At 49.1% G+C, this 12500-nt stretch overlaps 1 long non-coding RNA gene and 1 pseudogene across 1 annotated transcript; both read right to left on the reverse strand.

Annotated features, from left to right (window-relative positions):
• The window catches only part of LOC127926985 (kelch-like protein 5), a 46089-nt pseudogene that overhangs the window by 4287 nt on the left and 29302 nt on the right, over positions 1 to 12500 (reverse strand).
• On the reverse strand, positions 2316 to 3167 carry LOC127926986 (uncharacterized). Its single transcript, XR_008125768.1, has 3 exons — positions 3109 to 3167; positions 2749 to 2838; positions 2316 to 2343 (listed from the first exon to the last, which is right to left on the reverse strand). It is a non-coding gene; the product is annotated as an uncharacterized LOC127926986 (long non-coding RNA).

Raw genomic sequence — 12500 nt, forward strand, 5'->3', positions numbered from 1 at the left:
TACAGTATATATTAACACCTATAGATATTACAGTATGTATTAACACCTATAGATATTACAGTATGTATTAACACCTATAGATATTACAGTATATATTAACACCTATAGATATTACAGTATCACCTAGGATATCACAGTAAATATTAACACCTATAGATATTACAGTATATATTAACACCTATAGATATTACAGTATATATTAACACCTATAGATAGTACAGTATATATTAACACCTATAGATATGACAGTATCACCTAGGATATCACAGTAAATATTAACACCTATAGATATTACAGTATATATTAACACCTATAGATATTATGTATTAACACCTATAGATATTACAGTATATATTAACACCTATAGATATTATGTATTAACACCTATAGATATTACAGTATATATTAACACCTATAGATATTATGTATTAACACCTATAGATATTACAGTATATATTAACACCTATAGATATTACAGTATATATTAACACCTATAGATATTATGTATTAACACCTATAGATATTACAGTATATATTAACACCTATAGATATTACAGTATATATTAACACCTATAGATATTATGTATTAACACCTATAGATATCACAGTATGTACCAGACAACCCGTATTGTCTGTTCTCACCCAGCCCGTGTCTGTGTGTGGACATGGGCGTCATGACGCTCCAGCTGCCACCATCCGGGTCGTAACACTCCACGGTGTTGAGGGTCTTCAGTCCGTCCCGACCCCCGACCACGTAGAGACGTCGATCCAACACACACACCCCGAACTGGAGTCTGCGCCCGCTCAACACCGCCACCTGGAAAGCTTTGGGTCTTTAACCTCACCTTCTAGTTTTGGTTAAAACAACTGGACTTTCATTTGTTGGGGGGGGAAATGTGTTTAATATAAGGTTTAAATATATAATATAAATATAAGGTTTAAATATATAATATAAATATAAGGTTTAAATATATAATATAAGGTTTAATTATATAATATAAATATAAGGTTTAAATATATAATAATATATAACATAAATATAAGGTTTAAATATATAATAATATATAATATAAATATAAGGTTTAAATATATAATAACATAAGGTTTAAATATATAATATAAATATAAGGTTTAAATATATAATAATATAGAATATAAATATAAGGTTTAAATATATAATAATATATCATATAAGGTTTAACTATATAATAATATATCATATAAGGTTTAAATATATAACAATATATAATATAAATATAAGGTTTAAATATATAATAATATAAGGTTTAAATATATAATATAAATATAAGGTTTAAATATATAATAATATATCATATAAATATAAGGTTTAAATATATAATATATAATATAAGGTTTAAATATATAATAATATATAATATAATACAAATATAAGGTTTAAAAATATAATAATATATAATATAAATATAAGGTTTCATTTGTTGGGGGGGAAATGTGTTGAATATATATATAACATAAAATATAATATAAATATATAATAATATATAATTTAATGTAAATATAAGGTTTAATAATAATAATAATAATATATAATATAAATATAAGGTTTAATAATAATAATAATAATAAATAATTTAATATAAATATAAGGTTTAATAATAATAATAATATAAGGTTGATTTGTTTGCCTGGCTCCACGCATCCCGACGCAGGCAGTACTGCTCTATACTGGTGGCTCCTGATACACACACACACACACACACACACACACACACACACACACACACACACACACACACACTACATTTAACATCAGAGGCTAACCTTTGGTAGCGTCCGTACCCCCTATAGTGAACATCAGAGGCTAACCTTTGGTAGCGTCCATACCCATTACAGTGAACATCAGAGGCTAACCTTTGGTAGCGTCCATACCCATTACAGTGAACATCAGAGGCTAACCTTTGGTAGCGTCCATACCCATTACAGTGAACATCAGAGGCTAACCTTTGGTAGCGTCCATACCCATTACAGTGAACATCAGAGGCTAACCTTTGGTAGCGTCCATACCCATTACAGTGAACATCAGAGGCTAACCTTTGGTAGCGTCCATACCCATTACAGTGAACATCAGAGGCTAACCTTTGGTAGCGTCCATACCCATTACAGTGAACATCAGAGGCTAACCTTTGGTAGCGTCCATACCCATTACATTGAACATCAGAGGCTAACCTTTGGTAGCGTCCATACCCATTACAGTGAACATCAGAGGCTAACCTTTGGTAGCGTCCGTACCCATTACAGTGAACATCAAAGGCTAACCTTTGGTAGCGTCCGTACCCATTACAGTGAACATCAGAGGCTAACCTTTGGTAGCGTCCGTACCCATTACATTGAACATCAGAGGCTAACCTTTGGTAGCGTCTGTACCCCCTATAGTGAACATCAGAGGCTAACCTTTGGTAGCGTCTGTACCCCCTATAGTGAACATCAGAGGCTAACCTTTGGTAGCGTCCATACCCATTACAGTGAACATCAGAGGGTAACCTCTGGTAGCGTCCGTACCCCCTATAGTGAACATCAGAGGCTAACCTTTGGTAGCGTCTGTACCCATTACAGTGAACATCAGAGGGTAACCTCTGGTAGCGTCCGTACCCCCTATAGTGAACATCAAAGGCTAACCTTTGGTAGCGTCCGTACCCATTACAGTGAACATCAGAGGCTAACCTTTGGTAGCGTCCGTACCCCCTATAGTGAACATCAGAGGCTAACCTTTGGTAGCGTCCGTACCCATTACAGTGAACATCAGAGGCTAACCTTTGGTAGCGTCTGTACCCATTACAGTGAACATCAGAGGGTAACCTCTGGTAGCGTCCGTACCCCCTATAGTGAACATCAAAGGCTAACCTTTGGTAGCGTCCGTACCCATTACAGTGAACATCAGAGGCTAACCTCTGGTAGCGTCCATACCCATTACAGTGAACATCAGAGGCTAACCTTTGGTAGCGTCCGTACCCATTACAGTGAACATCAGAGGCTAACCTTTGGTAGCGTCCGTACCCCCTATAGTGAACATCAAAGGCTAACCTCTGGTAGCGTCCGTACCCCCTATAGTGAACAACAAAGGCTAACCTTTGGTAGCGTCCATACCCATTACAGTGAACATCAGAGGCTAACCTTTGGTAGCGTCCGTACCCATTACAGTGAACATCAGAGGCTAACCTTTGGTAGCGTCCGTACCCATTACAGTGAACATCAGAGGCTAACCTTTGGTAGCGTCCATGCCCCCAACAGCGAACATGGCTCCAACAGTAGATTTACGAGGTCTGGTTCTGGGGCTCTGCAGCAGGGGGCGCCGATGAGGCAGGAGATGGTACTTCATACCTTCAATCAATACATTCATATATACGTCAATCAATACATCCATCTATACATCAATCAATACACCCATCTATACATCAATCAATACACCCATCTATACATCAATCAATACACCCATCTATACATCAATCAATACACCCATCTATACATCAATCAATACATCCATCTATACATCAATCAATACACCCATCTATACATCAATCAATACACCCATCTATACATCAATCAATACACCCATCTATACATCAATCAATACATCCATCTATACATCAATCAATACATCCATCTATACATCAATCAATACACCCATCTATACATCAATCAATACACCCATCTATACATCAATCAATACACCCATCTATACATCAATCAATACATCCATCTATACATCAATCAATACATCCATCTATACATCAATCAATACATCCATCTATACATCAATCAATACATCCATCTATACATCAATCAATACATCCATCTATACATCAATCAATACATCCATCTATACGTCAATCAATACACCCATCTATACAACATGGACCAGCATCCCTGTGGAAGGCTTTCAACACCTTGTAGAGTCAACATGGACCAGCATCCCTGTGGAAGGCTTTCAACACCTTGTAGAGTCAACATGGGCCAGCATCCCTGTGGAAGGCTTTCCACACCTTGTAGAGTCAACATGGACCAGCATCCCTGTGGAAGGCTTTCCACACCTTGTAGAGTCAACATGGACCAGCATCCCTGTGGAAGGCTTTCAACACCTTGTAGAGTCAACATGGACCAGCATCCCTGTGGAACGCTTTCAACACCTTGTAGAGTCAACATGGACCAGCATCCCTGTGGAAGGCTTTCAACACCTTGTAGAGTCAACATGGACCAGCATCCCTGTGGAAGGCTTTCAACACCTTGTAGAGTCAACATGGATCAGCATCCCTGTGGAAGGCTTTCAACACCTTGTAGAGTCAACATGGACCAGCATCCCTGTGGAAGGCTTTCAACACCTTGTAGAGTCAACATGGACCAGCATGCCTGTGGAAGGCTTTCCACACCTTGTAGAGTCAACATGGACCAGCATCCCTGTGGAAGGCTTTCCACACCTTGTAGAGTCAACATGGGCCAGCATCCCTGTGGAAGTACATCTCAACACCTCTAGGGGGCAGTACATCTCCTCACCTCCAGGGGCAGTACATCTCAACACCTCTAGGGGGCAGTACATCTACACCTCCAGGGGGCAGTACATCTCAACACCTCCAGGGGGCAGTACATCTCAACACCTCCAGGGGGCAGTACATCTCAACACCTCCAGGGGGCAGTACATCTCTACACCTCCAGGGGGCAGTACATCTCCTCACCTCTAGGGGGCAGTACATCTCCACACCTCCAGGGGGCAGTACATCTCAACACCTCCAGGGGGCAGTACATCTCCACACCTCCAGGGGGCAGTACATCTCAACACCTCCAGGGGGCAGTACATCTCAACACCTCTAGGGGGCAGTACATCTCCACACCTCCAGGGGGCAGTACATCTCCACACCTCCAGGGGGCAGTACATCTCCACACCTCCAGGGGGCAGTACATCTCCACACCTCCAGGGGGCAGTACATCTCTACACCTCCAGGGGGCAGTACATCTCTACACCTCCAGGGGGCAGTACATCTCAACACCTCCAGGGGGCAGTACATCTCAACACCTCCAGGGGGCAGTACATCTCAACACCTCCAGGGGCAGTACATCTCCTCACCTCCAGGGGCAGTACATCTCCTCACCTCCAGGGGGCAGTACATCTCTACACCTCAGGGGGCAGTACATCTCTACACCTCTAGGGGCAGTACATCTCTACACCTCTAGGGGCAGTACATCTCTACACCTCTAGGGGGCAGTACATCTCTACACCTCTAGGGGGCAGTACATCTCTACACCTCCAGGGGGCAGTACATCTCAACACCTCCAGGGGGCAGTACATCTCCACACCTCCAGGGGGCAGTACATCTCTACACCTCTAGGGGGCAGTACATCTCTACACCTCCAGGGGGCAGTACATCTCTACACCTCCAGGGGGCAGTACATCTCTACACCTCCAGGGGGCAGTACATCTCTACACCTCCAGGGGGCAGTACATCTCAACACCTCCAGGGGGCAGTACATCTCAACACCTCCAGGGGGCAGTACATCTCCACACCTCCAGGGGGCAGTACATCTCTACACCTCCAGGGGGCAGTACATCTCTACACCTCCAGGGGGCAGTACATCTCTACACCTCCAGGGGGCAGTACATCTCTACACCTCCAGGGGGCAGTACATCTCTACACCTCCAGGGGGCAGTACATCTCTACACCTCTAGGGGCAGTACATCTCCTCACCTCTAGGGGGCAGTACATCTCCTCACCTCTAGGGGGCAGTACATCTCCTCACCTCTAGGGGGCAGTACATCTCCTCACCTCTAGGGGGCAGTACATCTCCACACCTCTAGGGGGCAGTACATCTCTACACCTCTAGGGGGCAGTACATCTCTACACCTCTAGGGGGCAGTACATCTCTACACCTCTAGGGGGCAGTACATCTCAACACCTCCAGGGGCAGTACATCTCTACACCTCCAGGGGGCAGTACATCTCCTCACCTCCAGGGGGCAGTACATCTCTCTCACCTCCAGGGGGCAGTACATCTCTCACCTCCAGGGGCAGTACATCTCCTCACCTCCAGGGGGCAGTACATCTCTACACCTCCAGGGGCAGTACATCTCAACACCTCTAGGGGGCAGTACATCTCTACACCTCTAGGGGGCAGTACATCTCTACACCTCCAGGGGGCAGTACATCTCTACACCTCCAGGGGCAGTACATCTCAACACCTCCAGGGGGCAGTACATCTCAACACCTCCAGGGGGCAGTACATCTCTACACCTCTAGGGGCAGTACATCTCAACACCTCCAGGGGGCAGTACATCTCCTACACCTCCAGGGGGCAGTACATCTCTACACCTCCAGGGGGCAGTACATCTCCTCACCTCCAGGGGGCAGTACATCTCCTCACCTCCAGGGGCACATCTCCACACCTCCAGGGGCAGTACATCTCCTCACCTCCAGGGGCAGTACATCTCACACCTCCAGGGGCAGTACATCTCAACACCTCTAGGGGCAGTACATCTCTCACCTCCAGGGGGCAGTACATCTCTACACCTCCAGGGGGCAGTACATCTCAACACCTCCAGGGGCAGTACATCTCAACACCTCCAGGGGGCAGTACATCTCAACACCTCCAGGGGCAGTACATCTCTACACCTCCAGGGGGCAGTACATCTCAACACCTCCAGGGGCAGTACATCTCCTCACCTCCAGGGGGCAGTACATCTCTACACCTCCAGGGGCAGTACATCTACACCTCCAGGGGGCAGTACACCTCCAGGGGGCAGTACATCTCTACACCTCCAGGGGCAGTACATCTCTACACCTCCAGGGGCAGTACATCTCAACACCTCTAGGGGGCAGTACATCTCAACACCTCCAGGGGGCAGTACATCTCTACACCTCCAGGGGGCAGTACATCTCAACACCTCCAGGGGCAGTACATCTCAACACCTCCAGGGGGCAGTACATCTCTACACCTCCAGGGGCGGGGCAGTACATCTCTACACCTCCAGGGGGCAGTACATCTCTACACCTCCAGGGGCAGTACATCTCAACACCTCCAGGGGCAGTACATCTCAACACCTCCAGGGGCAGTACATCTCAACACCTCCAGGGGGCAGTACATCTCAGTACACCTCCAGGGGGCAGTACATCTCAACACCTCCAGGGGCAGTACATCTCAACACCTCCAGGGGGCAGTACATCTCAACACCTCCAGGGGGCAGTACATCTCTACACCTCCAGGGGGCAGTACATCTCAACACCTCCAGGGGGCAGTACATCTCAACACCTCAGGGGGCAGTACATCTCAACACCTCCAGGGGGCAGTACATCTCAACACCTCCAGGGGGCAGTACATCTCAACACCTCCAGGGGGCAGTACATCTCAACACCTCCAGGGGGCAGTACATCTCAACACCTCCAGGGGGCAGTACATCTCAACACCTCCAGGGGGCAGTACATCTCAACACCTCTAGGGGGCAGTACATCTCAACACCTCTAGGGGGCAGTACATCTCTACACCTCCAGGGGGCAGTACATCTCCACACCTCCAGGGGGCAGTACATCTCCTCACCTCCAGGGGGCAGTACATCTCTACACCTCTAGGGGGCAGTACATCTCAACACCTCTAGGGGGCAGTACATCTCTACACCTCTAGGGGGCAGTACATCTCTACACCTCCAGGGGGCAGTACATCTCTACACCTCCAGGGGGCAGTACATCTCAACACCTCCAGGGGGCAGTACATCTCTACACCTCCAGGGGGCAGTACATCTCTACACCTCTAGGGGGCAGTACATCTCTACACCTCTAGGGGGCAGTACATCTCTACACCTCTAGGGGGCAGTACATCTCAACACCTCCAGGGGGCAGTACATCTCTACACCTCCAGGGGGCAGTACATCTCCTCACCTCCAGGGGGCAGTACATCTCCTCACCTCCAGGGGGCAGTACATCTCCTCACCTCCAGGGGGCAGTACATCTCCTCACCTCCAGGGGCAGTACATCTCCTCACCTCCAGGGGGCAGTACATCTCTACACCTCCAGGGGGCAGTACATCTCAACACCTCCAGGGGGCAGTACATCTCAACACCTCCAGGGGGCAGTACATCTCAACACCTCCAGGGGGCAGTACATCTCTACACCTCCAGGGGGCAGTACATCTCTACACCTCCAGGGGGCAGTACATCTCTACACCTCTAGGGGGCAGTACATCTCAACACCTCCAGGGGGCAGTACATCTCAACACCTCTAGGGGGCAGTACATCTCCTCACCTCCAGGGGGCAGTACATCTCCACACCTCCAGGGGGCAGTACATCTCCTCACCTCCAGGGGGCAGTACACCTCCAGGGGGCAGTACATCTCAACACCTCTAGGGGGCAGTACATCTCCTCACCTCCAGGGGGCAGTACATCTCTACACCTCCAGGGGGCAGTACATCTCTACACCTCCAGGGGGCAGTACATCTCAACACCTCTAGGGGGCAGTACATCTCAACACCTCTAGGGGGCAGTACATCTCTACACCTCCAGGGGGCAGTACATCTCAACACCTCTAGGGGGCAGTACATCTCCTCACCTCCAGGGGGCAGTACATCTCTACACCTCCAGGGGGCAGTACACCTCCTCACCTCCAGGGGGCAGTACACCTCCAGGGGGCAGTACATCTCAACACCTCTAGGGGGCAGTACATCTCCTCACCTCCAGGGGGCAGTACATCTCTACACCTCCAGGGGCAGTACATCTCTACACCTCCAGGGGCAGTACATCTCTACACCTCCAGGGGCAGTACATCTCAACACCTCCAGGGGCAGTACATCTCAACACCTCAGGGGGCAGTACATCTCAACACCTCCAGGGGCAGTACATCTCTACACCTCCAGGGGGCAGTACATCTCAACACCTCCAGGGGGCAGTACATCTCAACACCTCCAGGGGGCAGTACATCTCTACACCTCCAGGGGGCAGTACATCTCAACACCTCTAGGGGCAGTACATCTCTACACCTCCAGGGGGCAGTACATCTCAACACCTCCAGGGGGCAGTACATCTCAACACCTCCAGGGGGCAGTACATCTCCTCACCTCCAGGGGGCAGTACATCTCCTCACCTCCAGGGGGCAGTACATCTCCTCACCTCCAGGGGGCAGTACATCTCCTCACCTCCAGGGGCAGTACATCTCCACACCTCCAGGGGGCAGTACATCTCCACACCTCTAGGGGGCAGTACATCTCTACACCTCCAGGGGGCAGTACATCTCAACACCTCCAGGGGCAGTACATCTCTTACACCTCCAGGGGGCAGTACATCTCAACACCTCCAGGGGGCAGTACATCTCAACACCTCCAGGGGGCAGTACATCTCCACACCTCCAGGGGGCAGTACATCTCCTCACCTCCAGGGGGCAGTACATCTCCTCACCTCTAGGGGGCAGTACACCTCCAGGGGGCAGTACATCTCAACACCTCTAGGGGGCAGTACATCTCCTCACCTCCAGGGGGCAGTACATCTCTACACCTCCAGGGCGCAGTACATCTCTACACCTCCAGGGGGCAGTACATCTCAACACCTCCAGGGGGCAGTACATCTCTACACCTCCAGGGGGCAGTACATCTCAACACCTCCAGGGGGCAGTACATCTCTACACCTCCAGGGGGCAGTACATCTCTACACCTCCAGGGGGCAGTACATCTCTACACCTCCAGGGGGCAGTACATCTCAACACCTCCAGGGGGCAGTACATCTCAACACCTCCAGGGGGCAGTACATCTCAACACCTCCAGGGGGCAGTACATCTCAACACCTCCAGGGGCAGTACATCTCTACACCTCCAGGGGGCAGTACATCTCAACACCTCCAGGGGGCAGTACATCTCAACACCTCCAGGGGGCAGTACATCTCAACACCTCCAGGGGGCAGTACATCTCTACACCTCCAGGGGGCAGTACATCTCCACACCTCTAGGGGCAGTACATCTCCTCACCTCTAGGGGGCAGTACATCTCCTCACCTCTAGGGGCAGTACATCTCCACACCTCTAGGGGGCAGTACATCTCCTCACCTCCAGGGGGCAGTACATCTCCACACCTCCAGGGGGCAGTACATCTCCACACCTCCAGGGGGCAGTACATCTCAACACCTCCAGGGGGCAGTACATCTCCACACCTCCAGGGGCAGTACATCTCCACACCTCCAGGGGGCAGTACATCTCCACACCTCGAGGGGCAGTACATCTCCTCACCTCTAGGGGCAGTACATCTCCTCACCTCCAGGGGGCAGTACATCTCCTCACCTCCAGGGGGCAGTACATCTCCACACCTCCAGGGGGCAGTACATCTCTACACCTCCAGGGGGCAGTACATCTCAACACCTCCAGGGGGCAGTACATCTCAACACCTCCAGGGGGCAGTACATCTCAACACCTCCAGGGGGCAGTACATCTCAACACCTCCAGGGGGCAGTACATCTCAACACCTCCAGGGGGCAGTACATCTCAACACCTCCAGGGGGCAGTACATCTCCTCACCTCCAGGGGGCAGTACATCTCCACACCTCCAGGGGGCAGTACATCTCTACACCTCTAGGGGGCAGTACATCTCAACACCTCCAGGGGCAGTACATCTCAACACCTCCAGGGGGCAGTACATCTCAACACCTCCAGGGGGCAGTACATCTCAACACCTCCAGGGGCAGTACATCTCAACACCTCCAGGGGCAGTACATCTCAACACCTCCAGGGGCAGTACATCTCAACACCTCCAGGGGCAGTACATCTCTACACCTCCAGGGGGCAGTACATCTCTACACCTCCAGGGGGCAGTACATCTCTACACCTCCAGGGGGCAGTACATCTCTACACCTCCAGGGGGCAGTACATCTCTACACCTCCAGGGGGCAGTACATCTCTACACCTCCAGGGGGCAGTACATCTCTACACCTCCAGGGGGCAGTACATCTCTACACCTCCAGGGGGCAGTACATCTCTACACCTCCAGGGGGCAGTACATCTCTACACCTCCAGGGGGCAGTACATCTCTACACCTCCAGGGGGCAGTAAATCTCAACACCTCTAGGGGGCAGCACATCTCTACACCTCCAGGGGGCAGTAATAATAATATAATAATATATGCCATTTCGCAGACGCTTTTATCCAAAGCGACTTACAGTCATGTGTGCATACATTCTACGTATGGGTGGTCCCGGGAATCGAACCCACTACCCTGGCGTTACAAGCGCACACAGATTTGGGACAAGGCCTGTCAGTACCTTCAGCAGTAGGGAAGACAGATTTAGGACAAGGCCTGTCAGTACCTTCAGCAGTAGGGAAGACAGATTTAGGACAAGGCCTGTCAGTACCTTCAGCAGTAGGGAAGACAGATTTAGGACAAGGCCTGTCAGTACCTTCAGCAGTAGGGAAGACAGATTTAGGACAAGGCCTGTCAGTACCTTCAGCAGTAGGGAAGACAGATTTAGGACAAGGCCTGTCAGTACCTTCAGCAGTAGGGAAGACAGATTTAGGACAAGGCCTGTCAGTACCTTCAGCAGTAGGGAAGACAGATTTAGGACAAGGCCTGTCAGTACCTTCAGCAGTAGGGAAGACAGATTTGGGACAAGGCCTGTCAGTACCTTTAGCAGTAGGGAAGACAGATTTGGGACAAGGCCTGTGTGACCTACCTTCCATTAAAAGCCTCTGACTCTCCACACTGTCTCGGAGCAGAGGGTTACACTCCAGGTCTGCTAGAAAACACACACACACACACACACACACACACACACACACACACACACACACACACGAGAGAGAAAAGCAGATTAACAGCTAGTATGTGTCTCACTAATCTGATAAAACATAGACGTGTGTAGTGTGTGTGTGTGTGTGTAGTGTAGTGTGTGTGTGTGTGTGTGTAGTGTAGTGTGTGTAGTGTGTGTGTCTGTGTAGTGTCCTATATGAATCAATCACGGAGAACAGGTCTGTAGCAACAATTCAACCCTCCTCGTTTACCTCCCTCCACTCCCCCCCTCTCCCCTGTGTGTTGACTACAGAATGAACCCTGGTACAGGGAAAGGTATATATATATCTATATCTACATATATATCTATATCTATATCTATATATATCTATATCTATATCTATCTATATATATATAAAAGAGAGAGAGAGTCGGGTGGGGGAGTCGGGGGACTCGTCACTTGTCCCCTCTCCCTCCCTGCTAAACTACTGTCTCCCCAACTTCCCCTACTCTACTTCCTCTACTCCAGCTCTCACCACTTCATCTGGGCTTTTATGGGCCCTCTCCCCTCCCCTGTAAATGTGTTTGGAACGTTCCAACTGATTTATGCTCCATAGACTGAACCAACTGGAGGGGCAAGGAGGGGGATCTGACCTTTAGTGATTTAAAGGGCTTTTCACCAGTTAATTAAACAATTATTGACTAGCTGTTTGTCAGGTTGTCTGGGTAGATGGTTGATTGACTGGTTGGATGATTGAGTGATTTCTTGATGGTTGGTTGATTGGT

Source organism: Oncorhynchus keta, unplaced genomic scaffold (genome assembly GCF_023373465.1).
Source record: "Oncorhynchus keta strain PuntledgeMale-10-30-2019 unplaced genomic scaffold, Oket_V2 Un_contig_880_pilon_pilon, whole genome shotgun sequence".
Lineage (NCBI taxonomy): Eukaryota > Metazoa > Chordata > Actinopteri > Salmoniformes > Salmonidae > Oncorhynchus > Oncorhynchus keta.